Here is a 12,956-nt window from a genome sequence, read left to right as displayed (position 1 = left end):
TGCAACCTCCCATCTGATGATCCAAAGCTCGTAGCTGCGGTGCATGGGAGCATTGACTTGGATGCAAAGGGCAACAGAGAGGAGGACGATAAGGAGCAGGAGGTAAACTCTATCCTAATTTTCATGTTATTATTTTATCCTTCATTGTCTTTTTTCTCAACCTTCATTGGTTTATGACAGGACGTCGTGGAGGTTGATGATTTTGCTGCAAGGACGGGTGGCAAGCAGACGGGCTTTGGACTTCAGTCTTCCCTTGCGCATTACCTAGGACAACTCCCCCCCTGGCGATGTGGCCATTATCCATAATGAATTTACTCCCCAAGCCCATTTCATGACTTGGTCGTTGAAAGCTTTGAGCAAGTTTTTGTGTTTGAGCACCATTGCTCAAACTGTGCATCTTGTGTTCCTAGTGCGTAGATCCCTTGTATGCACAACGTTTGGCACTGGCTTCCGTGGTAAAGTGCTTGCCCAGATAGGGATACATGCTTCCATTGGCTCAACTGACCCAAAGGCCATCGTGCAGTCCCTCTTGACTGGGGAGTTGCCTTACGCGCAAGATAGGCGCCAGGAAATGGTCAAGAAAATTATGAACTCCTCAGATACATGATGTAAACTCATCTTTTTGAAACTAATGAAAAATATTCGAAATTGTCTCTCTATCTTGTAAATTCTTCTAAAGGTGATTTGTCAATCTTGAAAATTGTTGTAATTGGTGATATGTTTCAATAAGCTGCGTCTTTTTTGCTTGAAGTAACAACACAACGGAAGTTGGATGCAAATGATACTGGGGAAAGTATAAAAGACATTTGAGTGAGAAGAAGTGGTTTCTCTAAATTAATGATGCAAAACCAATTGCTTTCAGTTAATTTATGTTTTTAAAGTATCCTGGGGGGTAGAGAAGCCTACTAGTTGCCAAAAAAAGGGTGGCCACAAGGGCGCGTAAATGGCCCATCCATCAATTTTGGATGGCCCATCCATCAATTTTGGATGGCCCATTTGCGCGCCCTTGTGGCCACCCTTTTTTTGGCACCTGTAGGCTTCTCTATCCCCTAGGATACTTAAAAAACATAAATTAACTCAAAGGAATTGGTTTTGCATCATTACTTTAGATGGAGCCTTGTGGCCATTCTTTTTTGGCATATGGAGCATATGTTTTAACTTTTTTGATATCCTATGGGGTAGTCAAGGCTTGAAATTGCCAAAAAAAGGGTGGCCACAAGGCTCCATCTAAAGTAATGATGCAAAACCAATTGCTTTTAGTAAATTTTTTATGTTTTTAAGTAACCTGGGGGGTAGAGAAGCCTACCAGGTGCCAAAAAAAGGGTGGCCACAAGGGCGCACAAATGGGCCATCCAAAACTGATGGATGGGCGATTTGCGGCCCTTGTGGCCACCATTTTTTTGGCACCTGGTAGGCTTCTCTACCCCCACGATACTTAAAAAACATAAATTAACTGACAGCAATTCATTACTTCAGAGAAACCACTTCTTTTCACTACCTAATACATCCCTGCACCAAAAGGCCCAATTACATTGGACATTTGAAAAACCTAATTCATTTGAAAAACCTAATACATCCCTGCACCAAAAGGCCCAATTACATTGGACATTTGAAAAACCTAATTCAATGTTGCATAGACACCTGGTTTCACAATACGTTAGCTTTTTTGATATCCTATGGGTAAACAGAACTTGAAATTGCAAAAGAAAGGGTGGCCACAAGGGCCACACATGGATAATAGACATAGTAGACACAACTGTTGATCATATTATCATTGCAAAGTCATCTCATTACAAAGATAAGGGTGTGCAATACAAAAAGAGGGGTAACTTCGGCTAATGCTCGAAGTCTTGCCGCAATCAATGTGCAAGTTGCTTATCTTTTGGCTGTATTGTCACTCGCTTTGCATGAATGGCGCATAGGTTGGTATCTTCCAACACCAAAATGATGTGGGCCTCTGCAGCTTCTTGAATAGCCTCTAGCGCTATTGCTTTCATTCTACACTGATTTCCATATCTTTGAAGCACCTCCTTTACTGTGCGAGCAAAGGGGGCGCTTCGAATCAAAAGCTCTGTATTCTTCTGGTAGTGACAAATTTCTGTGAATGCCCTCGCTATTTTTCGGCGCCGCTACAGTTGTCTTGGGGGCACTTGCACATTTGTTAGCTGGCGACGTTTAGGCTTCTTGAAAAACTTTGACTTGCGCCTGTTTACATGCTTAGGGGTTGGATCTGTAGCCTCTTCTGATTCATCCTCTTCCCTTGGCTCCCGATCTTGTGCTGTGGGGAGAGCTCCCTGGCCTCGAGGCAATGTCTTTTCCCCAACAGGAACCCGGTGTGCACGGTACATCAGCTCGTAGCCATGGTGACTCACTCTCTGATTCAGTGTCTGTATGGACCACCCAAGTCCTAGATGGTCCTGCTTGTGATTGGTGGCACGACGGCTCCTCCCTATCGGACTATGTTGTTTGCTGGGCCTCTTCTTCTCTCCAGCGTTGGGCACGTTGCTTCATTCTTTTTCTAGGTGTTTGTTCTTGTGGACGTGGAGATTCAACAGCCCTCGATGACTCTGGTGCCCTACTACCATGCCCACTGCCAGAAGAGTTCCTGGAACGGCGAGGTGTTCGTGGCGGTTTTCTTGTGCCTTTAAGCCATGCTGGCTTCTCACATCCTCGAAGGGTGTTTTTGTTGGCAGGCGGATGCTCTTTCGCGGTTTGTTTGGTGCATGCCATTTTGTATGGTAAGAGCTCACCTGTTCTTAAGAAACGAGTGGTTTATGAGAGCATGCAATATTTATAAGGACCCATTTAAAAAGGGCCCTGTTCACACTAATTTTGAAAAAAAACTATTATTTTTTAAATGAACATGTCGTTAAGAGTTGGACCTTGCGTTCACATGTAGTGACTCGCGCAGAATCCACTTTGATCCTTGTCGCACTCTGCATCGCCGCCATGCAGCATGCTTGGCGGGACCTTGTGACATTTGCCACTTGTTGCTATGCTCTTGACGACTCCATTTCCCCACTTCAATAGCAATCTTGGATTGTTACACACGCTCCATTGTGAGCTTAGGAGCAAATGTTGTGCGAAAAAACCATTTGAACATCTCCTCCAAATAATTGGATTGCACCATTCCACCACCATGTTGAGTATTTTTGAAGTACACTCCCCTTGCTCGATAATGGGACTTCTCCATGACTTGAGTGATAAAAATTTCAAGCGATCTATACTTGTGCATAAAAAATGCACCATGCGCAAACAAGATATACTTTTCACATGAGTAAACGATCCACATTATTTAATAAAAACAATCCCTTGTAATAAATTCACCACGTAACATGGCTTACCATGTAATGTGTGATGTTATTTTCATGCCAAGAAAGGGTGAAGACCTTGGTAAAATCCGTCAAGGCTTCTTAAAATTATTGGCGTTGTTCTTCTGTTGTGCTGTTAAGGCCCATAAGCTTTACCATTTTATCAAAATGTGCCCAAACTTGCTTGCGCTTGTTTGCAAGCTCGCCATTTGAATCATTGTCAGTAGTAGCTTTGCATAACTCCTTCCAAAGCTCCCAAAGGTTACCTACCTGCTCATTGGAGCTGTTTTGAGCAGCATATCGACTTGGATTTCCTTGGGAAACTTTCTTCAAAAGTGTCTAGCTTTTTGTCCACTCATTGACACTTGTTGAGCAATTTCATGGGCCTCCCCTGTGTTCTTTGCAGCAACGATAGACACATTTCTACCGTGACATCCAATGGAATTCAAGAGTACCTCCACTCTCTCGATCGCTTCCTGGGACTTTTCCAATGGTTTCATTGTGAAAGCATAGTCAATGTGGAACTTCAATAGCCTATCAAAAATGCGCATGAATGCGTGTAATGTACAAAAATGTACATTCGATAGAGGAAATGAAAAGATTAGATTCCAACCGTGGTCCTTTTGATCACGGTCTGGGGAGTTGAGCATGGGACATCTCGAAATAGACGCTTCCCATTCTCTACCTTCATCTCCGACATCACAAAAATCTAACCCTTGTTCTCCATGCCCTTGCCATGGAAGCATGGAACCGACCTTTGTAGTGCTCTTATGTGATTTTTGTCCATTAGGTTTGTACCCTTGAGTACAAAATGGACAAGGCATGAGAGAAGAAGCCCCTTGTTTGCAGTCAAGCAAACACTTTATGGTCTTCAAGTTCCCACCTAAGTGCCACTCCACATCATAACCACCAAAACCCTCAACCTCCAACTTCTGACCTGCAATTTGGGCGTGTATTACTTCTGTGATCCATAGAGTTCTCTCAAAAATCCATGAAAGTACTCTATTGGTCTCTTTAGGTACCTCAATATCACCCAACCACCAAATGTCTTTCTCTTATTGCACGCTAAAAGATGGGGTGGGAGATGACTTGATTGAATCCCTTCGCTTTGTTTGCAAAAGGGCCTCGTTCATTAGAGTGACACTTAGCCTCTCTAATCTTCGGCCTTTCACTATTTGACACTCATCGAGTTTCAGCACAAAAGCGACCTTTGTGCCAAGCACTACAAAATAAATAGTGTCAAGACCTTAAACTTCAAAGTCTATGATAAGAACAATACCAAAGAAAAAAGTAAAGTGTGTCACCTTCTTCAGGTAACTCGTAAAATCTAAGTATGGATTGTTGAAGTCTTCTAAGGTCCACAAAAATATTTTTCCACATTGTGTAAGGGAAGTCCTTCTCCGAAGGTCTTATGGACTGTTTCTTACCTTTTTCCCTTGTCTTTGTTGCACACGAAGCATAAAGGGAAGTTGGCATTGTATCCTCAATGTGTAGGTATGTCCCAATGCGGGAGAACACATCTTCGTTTGTGGTCTTCTTTGCGAGGTTGACCTTGTGAGGAACAAGAAATAGGTTTTCCACAATGCCATGCTCTTTGAGAGCATCCTTTAGGAGTTGGAAAATAGCATGATAGGCTTTGGTGTGATTCCAGCCTCATCACAAGCTTGTTGCATGTCATCATTACTAACCACATTTCTCAATTTACGCATAAGGTCCTTAGTGACTGCATCCTTAATGTGCTTACCTCCAGGTGATTGTAAGATAGAAATCACATCCTGGGTATTGAAACAACTAGTGAGAAGGTTGACTCGATCATCTTGGCTTGTTCCACCGCATGCCTCCTTGATGAAGTTTATAGCGACCAATAAAAATAAATGTTAGAAAATAGTGTGAAGTAAGAATGCATCATGCAAGTAAAGAACAAATTACCTTGTGACTGTCACTCGTCGTTTGCGTGCTCCTCTCGAATGTGTAAGAGTTTCAATGGATGAATACGTGCGTTTGTGTTCCCTTGCACCAAGGGGTGTTTCTTTCAAGTATGTGATGGTGTTGACAAGATTCTTAATGTGGGACTCCTTTTCTTGCATTTGTTGTTGAAGAGTTTCAACCACCCTCTCCGAAGAGGCGACACTCTCTTGTAATGCCGTCGTCTTGAGGTGAAGAGCTTGACATTTGTGCATCCACATATGCAAAGAAGCACCTACACCCATACACAACCGCTTGCAATAGCTTGACAAGCCTGCTTCTCCCCTCTCAAGAAATTGAAGAAATGTCAAAAGGCTATCAAAGGATGGATGGAAGCGGCTTATCAGATCATAAGGGTACAAATGGCCGTCCACCCAAATGTCAACATTGGTCTCACAAGCGGTGCGACGTTCCTGTGATGACCTTTGATCACCCTCACTAGCAGTCTTCGATGCGAACGCCGTGGGTAAGCGAATATGTATGCTTTTGGTATGCGGAGTACATGGTGGTGGAAGAAAACCATTTGTGATGTCCGTGAGCACCATGGAAGCTGTTGTGTGAGGAAGCAAATGATGAAAAGATAGACGGGGAGGGGTAGGGAGATTGAGGAACATGGGAGGAGAGAAGGAGGAAGGGGGGGGGGGGGGAAGATGGGGGAGCAGAAGGAAGGTAGGGGCAGGGAGGGAGAGGAGACGGAGAGAGGAGAGAGGAGGGAGGAGGGAGGAGAGAACAAAGTGTTTTTTACTTTTTGAGGAAAAAGATTTTTGAAAAAATGGACTTTCTAAACTTGTGGGTTAAAAAATGGGTCAAAAATTTATTTTTGAATATGTATATATGTTGGGAGGGAGTTTTAAGTAAAAAATAAGTAAAAATGATTTTTTTATAAAAAAAGTCAAATTTTGACTCTTAGTGACCCACGTTTTTGCTGATGTGGTCACACCCCTATGCTTCTTTCACTTTAAAAAATCTAAAGAGAGAAAGTAACCCCTTAGGTCCACATCCTACATTTGTCTAAAAAGAAGGTTAGAAAAGCCTACTCAAACTACCTTCTTCAATGTCCTTGCCCCCGCAACCCCACACAACATTAGCCTTAATCTCTAAAAAATAGGATTCCTTACAAGGCCCATGCAAGGTTCATATTTCTCCTAATGAATCATCAGTTGCGCTCTGCCTCACCATGGCTTGCAACATCACTGTCTCCTAACTCTTGACGGTTGGAATTGGTCACTACGCAAACTCTGATCCCCATGGCTCTTGGCCTCCGCCAATCGCCAAGGGGTCACCAGGATTACCAGGAATGGTCACCAAAGGACCATTCCCTACCCCTTAGTAACATAATTACAAATGGTTATATATGAGGGCAAGGATTTGTGATAAGTCTCTAGACACAACAAGCTAGAAAAATATTTCTCTACCAAGGAATATAGTCGTATCTCACACACTAACATGCTAGACTAAAAAGAAGCTAAATACAAACAATGTACTCATAGAAAGAACTTTAAATTGAACCCTTGGAAGCAATTGTGGACCATTGGATAAAGATTGACGATTAATGCCACATGGCAAGTGAATGATGGGATAAAAGAATTGTAAGAGAGACTAGTGAAAGGATAGTTCCCATTTGTTATCGTATCTCTATAAATAGGGGCATGGAGTAGTGGACCGTCCACATTTGTTTATCATATTTCTTTAAATAGAGGCATGGAGTAGTGGATCAAACACATTCTTTCTCATCCTCTTATGTGGGCCATTGTGACTTTGCCAATCATTACTGTCTCAACTTTCAACATAATGGTGATTGAAATACTCTTATTGCTTGCAAAAAGACAATACAAATGTATTGTAAGAAGAAGCGCGACTTATCATACGCCCATCCTCACTCTTGCTTCTTACTTTGAATTCAACACTCTCCTTTTTCTAGGTGGCACATTTTTTTGACACATGTATCCCTTTTCTACTAGTTGGTAATCCATTGTTTGTTTTGGTTGTCCTTCAACTAGTATTATAGGTGTTCAATTTTTTTTGTTATTAAACACTCCTTTTTCTAGAGTTCTTGTAAAGGTTCATTGCAAAACTGGGGTTGCCCATAAACCTTAAAAGAATTATAGCAAAACACATACTCCAATTGATATCAGTTCACCAATTCCAGGTTGCAACTATTGAATGTGCTCCAAAATGTGTCAAACTTCCATTTTCTAACAAAAGTTGCATTGTTCTTTGAAGTGCTATAATTTCTAATCAAAATTTCCTCGTTACTTGTCCCAATTTTGTTGGCCACCGCCAAGAATGTTTGCTTGAGTGCTCTTTTGGCCTAAACTTGACCATTGCTTGCGAAACTAGATAAACATGATTGTACAAAACCACATAGATCATCTATGAGATTTTGGCACATTATATTGTACCAAAGAAATGCATTTTAGACCTTTGAATGACTAAAGCTTCTTTCTGAGTACAATACCTCGAAAATCATTTTAAATATTTCCTCAACTCCACTTTCTATCCCTCTGAGAGAAAAGGACTTGAGAAAGTAACTCATAAATCTCCCAAAACGGAGTAATCACATATTTAAGAAGACCTGGTTTGGTATCTTTTAGAATTTTCTCATCATCAATTCCTAATTTCTTAGTTCATATTACCATATCCTTAGGTAACAAGGTACTAATGAGGCATACCATAATGAAAAGTGAGTCCAATGGTTACCTCATTCTAATGAAGTATTAAAAAGAAAATTTGCACAAGACGGACTTAGAGAAGTTAAACTTCCACAATATATGCCAATGAAATTCATGTGCACAAATGAAGGGAACACAATTTTACTATAAAAATCATTCGTCATTATAATATCTCATATTTTTTTTTGGGGCTAAAACTTACTTCATTTTAATGCAAGTTACATAGTTATGCTAAATCAGCATGCTAGAAATTAAAGACAAATTTTTTATGTCAGCGCAATTAGCAGAACTCAAATTTGGCCCGCATGTTTCTTGGTTAAGGAAGATTTACTAATCATAACACTCTTAGTCCATTAGTTCTCGTATTTATGATATTTAGATGTATATGACTTTTTTAGAGAGAGAGAGAGAGAGAGAGAGAGAGATAGATATTTTATTATCGTCCTCGGAGGTCAAATATGACCTATGGGACCAAAGTTACATGTGATCTAGTATGTGTATGGTTGATGAGTGACTCTCGATGCTCCAAAATTGTGGTGATGAGAGTCGCAATGGAGAGCCCACACACTGTGGCTGGGACAGGAAAATGTGTAGGTCTAAGTTATGGCTGAAAATGTGAGAGAAACAAGTTTGGATGTGACCAAAAGATGAGCACTCTAGTAGTGTGTGGTACTCAGACTCTCGAACTTGCACTGAACATAATGTGCATAGTCGATGTGACTCTTCTCCATTGCCCTAACGCCTTATCTTGCATCGAAGGAAATTGGAGCTAAGCCGAATGGTTGCGATAGTGTGTATCGTCGACAAGGGGATAGGCTCAATCATATAGGTGTGATTACAGTTTCCTCTTTCAGTGAAGAACATGGTTTTGTAGTTGGAGGCAATATGGGTGGTGTAATGTATGAAGCGTGACCCACCGGATTTCTCCCAAGCCGTAATACATTGGCATTGTAGAAAAGCTTCATTCACTTGGGAGTCAATTGAAGCATCATGTAGCAAGTGTAATGCATCCCATCTCCTAAACCACTTCTTTATGTCTTGCATCCATCCCGTGCTCAAGATCTTGCTTTTATGCATCTTTTGAACTTTTTTGCTTGCTTCACATGCAATTGTAGGAAGTCAATGTGAGGGGTTTTGACGCATCTTTATCATGTACTCCATAACCCTTTCCATGCCCATAAGCTCAGTTGGAAGAGATCCCAACTCAAGAAGTAGGAGCATATATGGTGTTTGTGTCTTAATTTGGAGAAAGTTTGTAAGAAAACGCTTTTGGACATTCTCAAACTCTTTCTAAGTAGACTTTGAGATGCTCCCGTCCCACACTTCAACTCCATAAAGAAGAACCGGTGTCACCAATGCATCAAAAAGATACTTCTTGAGAACCCAACACTTGATGTTTTCCACATTACACATGTTCTTGAATGCATAAAATGCTCTCTTTTTCGCTTCCAAACGACGCATAACACATTTATGCCACTTAGATTGGACGGAACCTCAAGGCCAAGGTACTTAAAGCTCTCAACAACTTCAAGTGTCTCATTGTTGTACACAATGCATGGCTTCTCCTGATGGTTGGTTTTCACAAGCATAACCTTTGTCTTGGATTTGTTCACAATCAGCCCACTATGCAAGCAAAAGTTCTCAAGGAAAACCATAAGCTTTTGTGCATCTTCTAAAGTGTGTGCTAGAAGCACTACATCATCTGCATACAACAAAAGCATGATTACCGCATTGCAAATAGTCACCTCTTCAATGCCTTCTTCTTGCATAATGTCAAGTACCATTTGTTCCAATTGATCGATGATAGACCAAAGAGAGTTGGTGATAACTCACATCCTTGTTTAACCCCAAAAGTGCTCTCAATTTTTTTTGAAATTTCTCTTCCCATGCGCAATTGACAAGTCAAACTCACTTAGCACTTGGAGTTCTTCCATCCTACTCCACAAATTGTTACGTGGAATCATAACAAAGGCTTCCTTAAAGTCCACAAAACAACAATACAATCGCTTGCCTTTCAACCGACTTTCCTTCATGAGAACACGAAGAGTGACAAAATGATCAATGGTGCTATGGCATCGACGAAAACCTGCTTGTCCCTTTGCACGCTTGTGTTAAGGTTATCTTTCAGTATTGTGGTTTTGTTATATTTAGATTCATTATCAATGATAGGTTTATTTTGATTGTATACATCTTTCCATGTGAGTCCATCTGTTAGATGTTGAGTTTCATTATTTATCCATGGTAGAAATAGAGGACATTTTTCTCTATAATAATATCTGGATTCTTTGCGGCATTATATTTGACATATTGTATAATTTTTGGTTTGGTACATTTTTTGTATGTGTTGCTTGTTGTATTGTATGTGGAGGCATATTCTGCCAATGATATGGCATTGAGCTGGACAGGACGTGTACAATATTTGTCTATGCTTGTCTTGTAAAAGATTTATGTTCTAGTTGGGTCTATGTTTTGTAGGAGGTGTTTTCGCTTGAGAAGCATTGTTCTCTCGTGGGGAGGGTTTGTGTTTATGAACATAAATTCTCGAGTTGTGTTGTAGAGAGGTAGAGAAAGTGCAATATATACTTTTTGTTGTGAGCTTATTTGCTGTGTGTTTAGTATTGTGTTTCCTATTTTTCAAAGTCTATCAAATGTAGTTGCATTGTTTTTAATGCAAGAGTCAAATTGTTCTTTGATTGCTTTGATGAGTGTGTTATCAAATTTTGTTATATATGAGGTGCAATAAGTAGTTGCTCCGTGTGCATTTAAAATGTATTGTATATATGAATTAGAATCCCATAGCTCTGAAATGCTTGGATTGAAATTATTTGTGTAAATATCTTTGATATTTTTTTTCAACAAAAGTGTTGGGCATGAGATTGTGGATGATATAGCTTTGATGTAATCCTCAAATCAAAGGTCCATAGATAGGATCCACTGTTCGGATGTAATATTTGCTTTATAATCTAGTAGTAGTAGGTTATCTTTGATTTTTTTGTGTTTCTTTCTTTTGTATTGGATATTGTTATGTGGAGAACGGAAGGGTTCTAAAATCATAGTGAAAGGCATCGGGTAGCGAGGAAAGTCAAAGTGGCCCCCTTGCGTTTTTTCTAAAGCAAGGCTTCCTATGCTTGTGTGTTTGAATTTCTTGTAAATCTACAGGAAGAAGCATGGAGTTAGTTGTTATGTACTTATCAATCAAATCCAGAACATCTTCGTTGGGATCTTTCCCATAGATAGGAGCATTTTCTATCCATAGTAGCCCATGATCATGTTGGCTACCCCGGCTCTGAAACTCGATCACAAAAAAGTAATTTTTGACTTTTCCTAATATGGTTATATCCTTGGCTAGCAATTTTTTCATCCCGTTAAACTGGTTCAAGTAAAAGTGGGCTGTTGTTACAGGGTCGGCTCGGACCAAATCTCGTATGTATGATGCTTCTGTTTGTGTGCTTGCATGCATGATGGGGTTGAGCTTAGTAAGTGCTCTAATCAAAGGCTTCCAACGTTTCTCAGCCGCAGAAAATGTGATGAAGAATGTTGGTGGTCCAAGTTGTCTAATCATAGCGAAGGCGTTTTTTTAAAGTTTTTCCTTGTGGTCAGGATGTTCGCAATGCCTCAAAGTCACGATATCCAAGTTGGAAAGACAAGACCTTCTCAATGTTAGTATCTCCAACAATGTGGCCACTAGTGTATTGTGGTTTAGCTTGCCTTTGCGCATACGGATCCAAATGGACCCCAAGATTTTTTGAGTCATTACTTTGACTGTTTTGAAAAAAAGATTCTCTAAATTTAACCTTCTATCACTATGCATAAGCTCCCATTGAGCCACATGTTGATATTTATGCTTAGCAAGTGTATGGTATTTACGAGGCTCACCATAGAAAATAGTAGGGAAACTAAGTTCTTCACAGTATTCATCTTTGAAAATACTCAAAGGACTATTTCCCTCGGCAGAAGCTACAAAGAAGATTTTGTCGTTGTGATCCACTACTTGTTGTGGTGACTCAATTCCATGGAGCATAACATCTATAGCTAGATCATCTTCTTCTGATGGTTAATTGTATTGGGCAAAATCATCAGGCAAAGGACAATGAAGACTATGGAAATGGCTTAGCCACTCACTGTTCAGAGTAATTTGTTCGTTCTTGTATAAAGACGTTTTCAATAGTTGAGTAGTGGCTTTCATTGTAAGCAATGGCCGAACAACCCCGCAAAGGTAGCAATGATTGTAGTGTAGATGACGCTTAATACCCACTAGTATCGAGGCTTCATCATGAATAAACCTTGGCAATATTTGTTGTGTTTTCCCCAAGGATGCCAAAACATTAACAATGCTACCTCGCAACCCAAATTGACCATCGTATGTAAGCTCCCTAATGGTAGCCTAGGACTTACAAAGCGGATTTCTAAATGATTTAGCTTCTCTATTGTAGCCAAGGGGAGGTTAAATCCTATGGAATTCAATTGGGTGAGCAGTGCACCATGTTCTTGCCTTTTACAACCGCATGAAGTGCAAACATAGTTTTTGTGTATCTCATTGTTTCTAGACCTCCCCAAGTGCCGACCTATGCCCTTTTTGAGCTCATTGCCAAAAAAACATTAAACGTCCACATTTATAACATCGATATATAAGAACATCGTTCGTTGTTTCTATGTACTGTTGTATAGCTTTTTTTGGGGGGGTTCAATGTTTATGTTGAAGGGAGCTGTGGGGTGTTTTTTTTTTAAAGTTTTTTAATTTTTGTTGTTATTGCACCTATTTCTTGGATGGTTCTATCACCTAAGCAAGCAAATTACATTGCGATGGAGACATGGAGTTCATACTAGAGAATCAAAGCTTTCAATGATTCCGTCTCATTTTTGTCCTAGGTACGAGGCTTGCGTTTGTGTGAGCGTCGATTGTCCCCAAGTAAAAAAATAGGTAACCACTTCTATCAACAATGATGATTTTGTGCAATGTCGTTGGATCGGCTCCACTATTGAATGTTGTGTTTTTTAGTGAAGTTAT

This window comes from Adiantum capillus-veneris, chromosome 28, assembly GCF_014529385.1.
Source record: "Adiantum capillus-veneris isolate H3 chromosome 28, ASM1452938v2, whole genome shotgun sequence".
NCBI classification, from domain to species: Eukaryota; Viridiplantae; Streptophyta; class Polypodiopsida; order Polypodiales; family Pteridaceae; genus Adiantum; species Adiantum capillus-veneris.
This window is presented reverse-complemented; position numbering follows the sequence as displayed.